The following is a 10,628-nucleotide window of genomic DNA, read 5'->3' on the forward strand; positions in this document are numbered from 1 at the left end:
AGATAGATAGATAGATAGATAGATAGATAGATAGATAGATAGATAGATAGATAGATAGATAGATAGATAGATAGATAGATAGTTACATGATTGTTTGATCTTTATAAGAATAAAAAAAAACAATAGCAGGTTTTATGTTAATTCATCATATGCACAGAATGCCAGTGGCAATTGTACATTAAATGTTATTGTTTCTATTCATATTTGACCCATAATTTTCTTCGCAATGGTGCCATCAACATTGGAGAACTTTACATTACATTCTGTTCCGATTTTTGGTATTAAAATAAAAAACAAAAAAAGCGTATGATGATAAATCATGATGCGTCTATGGTTAGTTTACAACATAAAGCATGGGTGATAGTGAGTGTACATTTCTAGGGCTGTTTCATGAGCCATTGTATAAGTCACTAATACTTTCTACAATCTGTATTTATCTTTAATGAAGGTTCTGCAATAGCTCAATGTTAAAAAGAACAGTTAAAAAGAACAAGCAACCCCACAGTGCATCCTCTGAAGAAAATGTCACTCAGCTTGGACATCTGAAAGGGCATCCTGCCATGCGTTAAATTCCAAATGATTTTGGCCCTATAAAGAATTAAGAGAGAAAAAATATCAGTGTTTACACTGTAGCCATTTTCTGGTATATTCTGGTTTTCTCTATGTTCCTCTTTTCATATGTCTGCATACCTAGTGCATATCTAGTATCATGGAGTGTTATTGCCTAACCCACCTTTGTTGAGCCTCTGTTTGTAAAGATCCCAGTCATTTTTGTTGGCAGAACTGCTGCACTATAAGTCCCAGACCAATAGCATAGTATCGGTATAATGTTGAGGCCTGGCAGTTAAGATAAGTGTGTTAATTCAGGAATAGAAGTAACTTTGTAACATCTTAACTTGAAAACTCAAAATTGTATATTCTTTAATATACAAGAAAACAGTTCAGACATATATGTTTATGCAGTGGTGTGAATAAGTATTAAAACCCCTTGAGATTGAATTAACTTGACTTGACTAAATGAAATTGACTAAATTGGGATTATGTCCTTGATCTACACAAACTAGCCCATAATACTGAAGTAGGAGGAAATCTACAGAGTTATATAGCAAAATTATTTATAAATGAAAAAATATTAAGCACTTTTGCTTGTTTAGCCACTTGAAACCCCTAAACTAGTTCTGGTTCAACCAGTTGCCACTGGAAATTATACGAGTGGTTGATGGCACCTGTGTATAATTAGAGTGTGACCTCAAAATAAATCCATCTGTTCCTGGAAGGCCACAGAGAGAACATGCCTAAACATATAGCATCAAGAAGACCATGGAGCTTTCGAAAATTCTGGGGCAGGGTGTGTTTACAATGCAAAGTGTTTGGTGGTGTTGACATATGGATAAGTGACTCTATTAAACTGTCAACATTAAAAAGTTTTAGCATTATTATTATTCATTAAATTGTGTGGTTTATTAAGTTTATTAAGAGTTCTATATAAAATAAATACATATAAACAGATACATTTTATAGTTATTAGGACACCACTGAATCAGAAATATATATATATTTTTTAATAATTGTGAGAAGATTATATTTGTGTCTTATATATGATGCATATATTTATTTACCTTATCATTTATCTCGTTCATGCCACCATGGACTGGTTGTTCTCTTACTGGATTGGATTGTTCTTTATTGTGGACTTGATTGGGATTTACATACACAGCATAATCTACAGTGAATGTATAATCTGTAATTAGAAGAAAAGTGTATTTATAGATGTATAAAAGTGATTTCATTATTTATTACACTCAACAACATACCGTCAGTTTCATACTCAAAGCTGTAATCTGTAAATGTAGAATATTCCTCAGTCGGTGTCACAGTCTCAAATTCATCATTTGTATCACCTGTAATTGGAGAAAAACAAACATTTAGAAGGTCATTATGTAGAGATGTTTGTGGAGAGTTTGAGCTACACTCCATTCTTTAAAACCATTTAACACTGTTGTTGTTGTTTTATCTTCATAATACTAAGCTGATCAGGAGAGTCAAAACTGCAGAATATATTGTTTTGTTTTGTTTTATTTGTATTTAATCGATTTGAAAATTGACCTAATGTCTAACAAAAAAATTCTCAACTCTCTTAACTTCTCTGAAAAGTCTGCTTTATAATAATCAGAGCTTGTTAAATTCATGTTGTGTCCTGATATGGGCTTATTTTAGGTGAATATGTGAGGTAATGTCATGGGATGTGAATGTAAAACGATGAAATGACACAAGGTAATAAAACCTGGCAGAAAACACTTGCAGAGTTTATAGTATTCAACTGCATCCAACCAACTGAAACGTTGTGATGGTCTGAACGTGTTCTTATACGTCAGGGATTGAGTTTCCCATCACTGAACCTGACAGCTCTGTTCTACCAAACAGGTAAAGACAAGATCTTAATACATTTTGCAGACTTGGCTTAATGCACCTCATCAACAGCTCACATCTAGAGAAAGTGTTTCTTGTTTTCCTGGCAGCTTTGAATGAGTGGCAAAAACCTGTGCACTGGCTCAACTTTCGTTTTTTTTTAGTCATTTCCTTAGTGCTAATATAATCAGTGTGAAATACAATTGGTTGGGTTGCTACATTCATTGTTCTCATTTTGAGTCAGTGGGTAAATCCTAGCAGACAGCCACCTTTAAGTTATCAGCTAAAACACTTTGTTGACAGCGGGGTGAACTTCTTAAAATTGTTAGATGATGGTCTGTACTTGTTCCACTCTGTATGTGTGTGTGTGTGTGTGTGTGTGGGTGGGTGGGTGTGGGTGTACGGGCTCTCATACTCACGCATGCTTGGACAAGCTTTTTTTATGTTTGCTATTCATTTCTCAGCATGACAGGAGAATTGATAAGCATCTTTTGGAAAGAGCAATTAAGGTAAAATGAGCTATATGAAAAAATATACACTCTGATCTCGAAGTGTTTTGCAATATGCAACAGTTCAAGAGTGCACGGCAAATAGGAGAATGTTTGCACGTTTCAGAGGCAAGCAGATAGTGACAAAAATAGAAATTAAAACTGTCCATCTGTGCTCATCCTCTTATTTTCTTAAGTAATCTACAGTGTTCTGGAAGATGTCAATGTCACAGTTGTTGAAATCTGGCAAACAGCCACAAAACTCTGTTTCAGACCGTTTTTTTTTTTTTTTCTGTTCACAACACAAACAAAATATTTTATTGACCTTGTAAACCTGCCTAGGCTTTCTGCCGAAATAATTTTAAATAAATCATTATCCAGTTTAACAAAATATTATAAAAATTTATACAGCAGCAAAAGCAGCAAAACATTTCACAATGTGATGGGATTCCCCAGGCTGCCACACATTCAGTATTTCTTCTTTCCGTCTACAAAGCTGAACATGAATGAGAAGAAGCTTTACTTAAGCTTTTAAACTGACAAAAAAAAAAGTTAAAATCTACTTTTAGAGCTTCTATCATTCCTAAAATCTACTTTTACTTTTTACTTTCATCCACACAGTATTTGAACGCCTGTTGAATTTCATAATTTAATTTCAGTAATTTTTTTATACATTGCTCATTATTATATAAGCAACTTCCCTTAATTTGGGAGGTCAGGAAAAAACAAGGAAAAAGATTTACCTACCCAAACATTGCAGCAATAAAGCCCCTGTCATGCACAGAGAGAGCAGTCCTGCATGCATGCTGAAGAAGAATGTGATTGCAGACGGATGTGTGTCTGTGTGTGTGTGTGTGTGTGTGTGTGTGTGTGTAGTGAGACACATGCATATCTCCATGTGATGTTTATGAACAGGAGTGTGTAAAAGGGTGGAGAGGACTGGGTTGGGCTACAACAGACAGCTAATGCAAACTAATCTCTGTTCTTGGTTGTTTGGTCTTTATAAACTTACATACAGGTGAATTAAAGACAAACCAGTGTAAACTGTAAAGTAAGTGTTAAGTAAGATATTGGGCAACCATGAGCCAGTAGAACAGCCTTAGTACTTGGAATAGGTTTTATTAGGTATGTCTCTGGAACTAGAGCAATGACAGCATTCTTTCAAATACATTCACTCAGCTGGTGTTTTAATTAAAAACAATGGTGGAATTTTATAGCTAAAAAAAGTACAACTATACACATAACATTATCCTTATATATAATACTATAATTTTTTTTTATCTTTAGGCCAAAGAATATGATTAACATCATTTTGTCCTTAACAAACCTTTCAGTGAGATGGAGGAGAGTCTTCCTGGAAGAGAACACTCCCCGTAGAATAAAAAGATTTCATCATACAATAAAGACGATCAGTCAGAAGATCTTTGAATTGACTGGCAGTGACTATTTCCTTTAAGTGGACTGAAATCATGTTGGCTGAATGTCTGTAGCAACAGTTACAAAACAAGGCACTGGGTTACTGATCAGAAGTTTGGGGGGTTCAAACCCCAGCACCACCAAGCTGCCCTTGATCAATGCTTCAGCACCCTGTGCTCTGAAGTCATTGAGAAGAACCCTCAGGGTTCTTCAGCTTCCTAACAAGCAGAAATATGTGAGGAGAAAATAGAATTTCACTATGCTGCAATTTATATGTGACAAATAAGAGTTCCTTCTTCTGAAACACTGATTATTAATTCATTAACTAATGCCAATAAACATTTTTGCTTTATTAAAAGTTTTTTTCCCCAAAAGTTTCAGGTAGTCAAGTTTACATAGCACTTTGTCTGGTATGTTAGGTAGTTCTCCTGTCTACAGGTCAAATCTAGAGGCAGATCCAAACATGCTGTGAACTTGTTTTTCTTGGTTTCATCTTGTCATGTCAGTATTAACTGGTTTCTGGGATTCAGTTAAAATATTGTTAGTATTTGTTAACCCAGGCGCATCTCAGTCATTGTGTAATATATCCACCTGGCAAAATATATATAAAAGAATATTTAAATAGGACACATATAAAGCACTATATAATTCTGTGAACTAGCACATGCTCCTGTGAGAAACATTTTTCATTTTAGTCATTTTGACATCTTTAAATATGCTACTTAGTGCTTAGTAGGAAGTGGGTCTCGACATTTATAAGTAGCCTATGTGGTAATCCATCCATTTATTCTCTGTACCTCTTATCCTACACAAGATCACTGGGACTCAGGGCCCATTGCAAAGCACAAACACATACACAATCGTACACCCATTCACACACTACATGCAATTTTGTTTCTGCATTTGCAGAAATCTAAATGAAATTATTACACATGGCAGTAGAAATCTGTGGTGGGGAAATCTTATGCTGTTTTATGTGCTTTGCTTAGAATAATTTAGAAACTTTAGAATATTCTGCCCATAACTCCGCTTTTAAATCTGCACTAATTTGAGAGAAGACAGGTTAATGGACTAAACACTCTTGTAGCTCATGAGTTAAATATACTGCTATCATATGACTGTGGTCTTGACCAGAGGAAGCCAAGTCTGCCTAGTCTGCATTTAACAATAAAAATGCAGACTGAACAATGGAATTACCGTAATGTGGTTTGTCAAAGGGAAATGAAATTCATTGTTTGTCTGAAAAATAAATATTTTAAAGTGTTTCTGGTTCCTGTTCTTCCTTCAATAGCAGGTATAGTGCATTATCCTGAAAGAAAGAAACAGCTTTTATACTTGTACTGACCCAATTCCTTGAACCACAGAATCTGCACTCTTATTGCAGCATGCCATCTAATGCATTTGGTTTCCTTAAAGTTATAATATGATATTTCATCTATTTGTGGCAATAAGATAAAAAAGATTAGTGAGTCATTCTTTTGCTTTCAATCTGTTGATTGCAAGACCCAGACACGTTAGGGCAAAATTGTGTTCACGGAAACAGGGCATTTCCAATCCATGAACATTCAACAGTCATAATATAACCGAAAGTAGATTCAAATAACCCCACAGTTTTACAAGCACAAGATAACTGTCGCAGAAATCTTTAGACCTTGTACAAGTTATATAGAGAATAAGCCGTATTTTTACCCATCTAAAGAACTGCCAAGGATTATTGCCAAATAATGAGTCACCTTACATATAATTTCTTGCAGAGGTCACCTTATAGACACCACTTATGTTCACACCAAAATATCTTACATTATGTTTAACAAAAACAGTGCAGACCCTTTTATAAGCAAAAAAACTTTAGTAGAGTTAAAATATAGAAATGATCATTGCAATATATGTATGTATTGGTTTTTTTGTTTGTTTGTTTTTAAGAATCTTTATTTGCATTTATGTTACATATAATCTAGAAGTGTTTTTCCCATATAGATTTTTAAGGCAAAAATATTATTATTTAATATATTTTTTTCTTTGTGAAAACTAAGATTAATAATATCCTCTCTTGTAAATGATATTAATGTTTCTATAACATAATTTTTCTCATTTAAATGAAGGACAATTTTTCTCATTTTAATGAAGGACAATCGAGTGTCCAGTGGAAAATAAGTCTAATGACATGTAGCTATTTTATGTTCTGCATTTGAAGTACCTTTTATTGTTTTAACAAGTTCATTAGCTTCAATTAGTCGTGCAATTGTGTCATGCTGTTCAGTGGGAAGTACATGGGGGGAACTAAGAATACAGGGCTGTTGTTGTCAAAAGGGAAAGAATTTCTATGATTGGATTCAATTTTGGTGCAATAGCAGAACAATATCTTGTTGAGTGTGACAACTTCTGGGCTTGTTTTGTGTGTGGGGGGTTTGTGTATACTGTTGTTAAGGAAACCGAAGGAGGAAGCATGTTATTACCTATCAGTGGCTTTATCTGGAGCTCGAAGAGCAATGCAGCCGCTTATTCCTCTGCCATTTTCTTGCTCCTCTTTTTTGCTATCTCATCTCTATGATGTCCTGTGATTATTTGTTATCATTTATGATTATGCAATTTGCCTGTGTATTGCCAAGGTCTAAGTCCCTATAATTCTCTTATTTGTTTCTCTGAGCTGGGGTCATAACACTAAGCATGCAGATATATTGAGGTGCTAAAAGTGATTTGTGTTGCTTTTTCACCTCTTAGGTTATATGTCAATTTCATTTCACACAGAGATTATAAGGATATACCATGTTGGGGTGGTTTTTCTTTTTTTGCTTTCTTCTGGAAGTGTCCTATAATTTTCACACCAGTAGGTATAGTCAATTGTGTGTGTGGGTGGGTGGGTGTGGGTGTGTTCTGTTTGATAAGGTATATCTTGAGCTCAGTTTAAATACAAATCTCTCTCTTTTTTTAAAGCTACTGTTCCTCTTTTGCAGGTTAATCCATTCATCATTCTACCAAATCACTGAAAGGTTTCAGTGCAAATTTCAATAATAGTATGTATGAATTTAGCTATTCCCCTATTTGCAAAAGAGTCAATTAGGAATTACATGCAGTAATCCCATAACCCTGCTGTCTGAGGAACAAAATAACATGTCGAAGCCATCTGAGATTACTTCCTGCATTTGTTTGTCATTCTGTGAAAATCTTTCGGAAGTTTTTTTCAGTCAGCAAATCAGATGACTGGGGGGAAAATACACTGTGCTATGTCACAAGTTCTGGCAACAAGTTTTTCCCAAGCAGACACAGATTTGTTATGCAAGGCTAACACCCTGTTTTGTGAGACGTACAACCTGGGAAAAAAAAATGATATGAGGGACAGGCAGTTTTATTCTTGCTACATCACCAGAGCGATGTCATATACAATGTCAGTTTAGCCTGAGGACTAACAACACTCTATCTGTTCTGGCACACGTACTGTACAGACGCTCAGATGCTCAAATTGTTTCACTCATTCACCTATTCTACTGTATATAATCAGAAAAAAAGAACAATGATAATAATAGTAACAGTTCTTGGTACAATGTGTTGTATTCACCACCACCCACATACACACACAGAGACTTGAGTATTATGGGCTAATTAGTGAAAATTCATGACATCCCTATTAAGACCATTTCGTTTTCAGAAACGTTTTGTTTCAGAAGAATTACAAAATGTAGAGAAATTCCAGGGGTGGGATGTGGGGTGGTAACTTAGGTGTAGTGAGGCTTGTAGGAAGAACAAAAGTCAAAAGTAAAAGTTCTTGCTGACAAAAAGTTTGTTATTTTACTGTCCTAAAGATAAATAAAGAGAATCTTAAGTACTACAACAAAATGTAATGGTTAGTGTAAGTTCCTATCACATTCTTCATTTCAGGCAGATTTCCTTGGGTGAAAATACGAGCAGTCATTTGTAGTCATGTGAGTGAGGATGTGTTCCCTTTAGGGTCTGATTCCTCTCAAGGTTTCTTCCTCTTACCATCTAAGGAGTTTTTCCTTGCCACAGTCACCTCATTAGGGATTAATACAAATACATTTAAATACAAGGCCAATATTAATCTTGAATTTTTTACCTAATATTAATCTTGAACTTTTTGTTCTATATTTCTAAAGCTGCTTTGAGATAATATCCATTGTTAAAAGTGCTATACAAATAAAATTGAATTGAATTAGTAGAGTCATAATATATAGCACAATATGTGTTCTTGAGTTTGTTCCTTCAGTTATGTTTGTTTAAAATAGCCTTAAAAGTGATTGATTTATAATACTTCAATTTGCAATTAAAAAAATACAAAACATAAAAGCATTTTATGCATTTTCTATAGCCATCCAATCTAAATAAGAACATTAAAAATCTTTTTAAGAAATTGTTCAGTGTTGCTTTGGAACTAGTGTATATCAAATTCTGCTAATTAGCTACTATACTAATTAGCTATCCAGCAGAAGAAAATGAAGTTAGCCATTATGCTAAGCCATTAAGCATAGGCTTATATGGATTACCTGAGAACAGCCATTTTAATGTTATATTTTTCAGTAATGAGTATGTTAATTTATTGGTCCTGTGTTATTTACAACCAGGTTCACTTTTCTTTTTCTTTAAAATAATCAATTTACTCCAGCAGTGTCAAATATATCGTCATTGATGGTAATAAATTTGAAGGCTGGAATCCTGTCTACTAAAATGGATGTAGAATCCGTGCTCAAAATTGGAAATCATCTTGAACACCGTGAAAGAAAGGGGGGGGGCAGTCTCTGTTACAAACACCAGGGGGTGAAACTGAGCAATACATGCCGGGCCACAAATTTACTACTGACAAAATGTTTTAATGAAGTTTAAGTCTTCATTTGCAAGCTACAAATTTGACGCTGAAACTATGTCCCTTTCCAAATAAATAAATAAATAAATTGCTCACAGCAGTGCAATCACATTTGTAAATAATTCATAATAATGACAAAAAGCAGAAATGTTAAAAGGGATGAATACTAATGCATTTTATGGTTTAAATTAGTTAGGTTATTAATTAGTTGTCTGTCTGTCTGTTTGTTTGGAATCTGTTCATCTGTTTTGTACGTTTGCTCATTCAGTATCCATTTATGCATTCAAAATGTACAGTGAGCTTTTCATATAAATGCAGATAAATTGGCAGTTAAGAGGAGCTGTTGATTTGCTGATTTGCTGATTGAGAGGTGCTATTGAATTCAATAAGTGAGAATATCGCGCCCTCTGGTGGATAGATACTGTAAATAATTATAATAAAAACAAGTAGTTGAAAGCAGTGTATTGCAAGGGCTTTCAAACATCTGGCAACAAGGGTTGCCTTTAACTGTGAAATAAATTCCATGGACATCTTATTGCAGATTGCTTTTTAAACATAGCAGCTTCATAATGTACAACAATATTTTATCAATGTGCTATTTATTAATGCCATATGATCCTTCTATTCCTGAACTTTCCACTGACAGGCCTCATTAGGCCTAAGTTGATTTATAAGCCTTATTGATTTGGGTTATTTAAAAGCAGATCACTGGGATATTACAATAAAAAAAAAATGAAAAAAGATAAGGGGGTATTGCAATATGGTTATATACACCGGTCAGGCATAACATTATGACCACCTGCCTAAAATTGACTTAAGGTCTTACAGGACAAAAAGGACTCTTTTAAAAGATACTGCAGACCGGGAACACCCCACAAGAACTAAAGTTTTGGAGATGCTCTGATCCAGTGGTCTAGCCATCAGAATTTGTCCCTTGTCAAACTCGCCCAAATCCTTACACTTGTCCATTTTTCCTGCTCCTAACACAACAACTTTGAGGACAAAATGTTCACTTGCTGCCTAATATATCCCACCCACTAACAGGTGCCATGATGAGGAGATCATCAGTCTTATTCACTTAGTGCTTATGTTATGCCTTATCAGTGTAATTTCCTAATGGTAATGAACTGTTGTTAAAAAAAAGTAAGTAATTTTGTATTAGATAATTAATTAAAAATATTACTGTGCTTACTTTTTTCAACATTTAATAAAATCATTCATCAATTAAGCCATTATTCTGAAGGGTTTTATGGGTTCAATTCTCTTCCAATTAGAAGTGAGGTGTCAAATTGTGACTCAGTAATTATATGAATATTGTATGAATAATTAAATAGGATGTATGAAGCCACGTTATATGTAGAAACTTTATGATTTTGACATTGTTTCATTCATCTCCACTTTGCCTGGGCTAACTCAGACAATCAGCTCTGGTCACAACACAGCTCTAATTCGCAGCTAAGGTTTCTCTTTTGACATGTTATACCATATGATGGAGTTTA

The 10,628-nt window shown here is 34.4% G+C and overlaps 1 long non-coding RNA gene across 1 annotated transcript; it reads right to left on the reverse strand.

Moving 5' to 3' along the window:
• Positions 1-87: 87 nt before the first annotated feature.
• Positions 88-3,806, reverse strand: LOC131360994 (uncharacterized). The gene is made up of 5 exons (XR_009205949.1): positions 3,645-3,806; positions 1,815-1,901; positions 1,620-1,741; positions 734-837; positions 88-588 (listed from the first exon to the last, which is right to left on the reverse strand). It is a non-coding gene; the product is annotated as an uncharacterized LOC131360994 (long non-coding RNA).
• Between the last annotated feature and the right edge of the window lie 6,822 nt (positions 3,807-10,628).

Source organism: Hemibagrus wyckioides, linkage group LG01 (assembly GCF_019097595.1).
Source record: "Hemibagrus wyckioides isolate EC202008001 linkage group LG01, SWU_Hwy_1.0, whole genome shotgun sequence".
NCBI classification, from domain to species: domain Eukaryota; kingdom Metazoa; phylum Chordata; class Actinopteri; order Siluriformes; family Bagridae; genus Hemibagrus; species Hemibagrus wyckioides.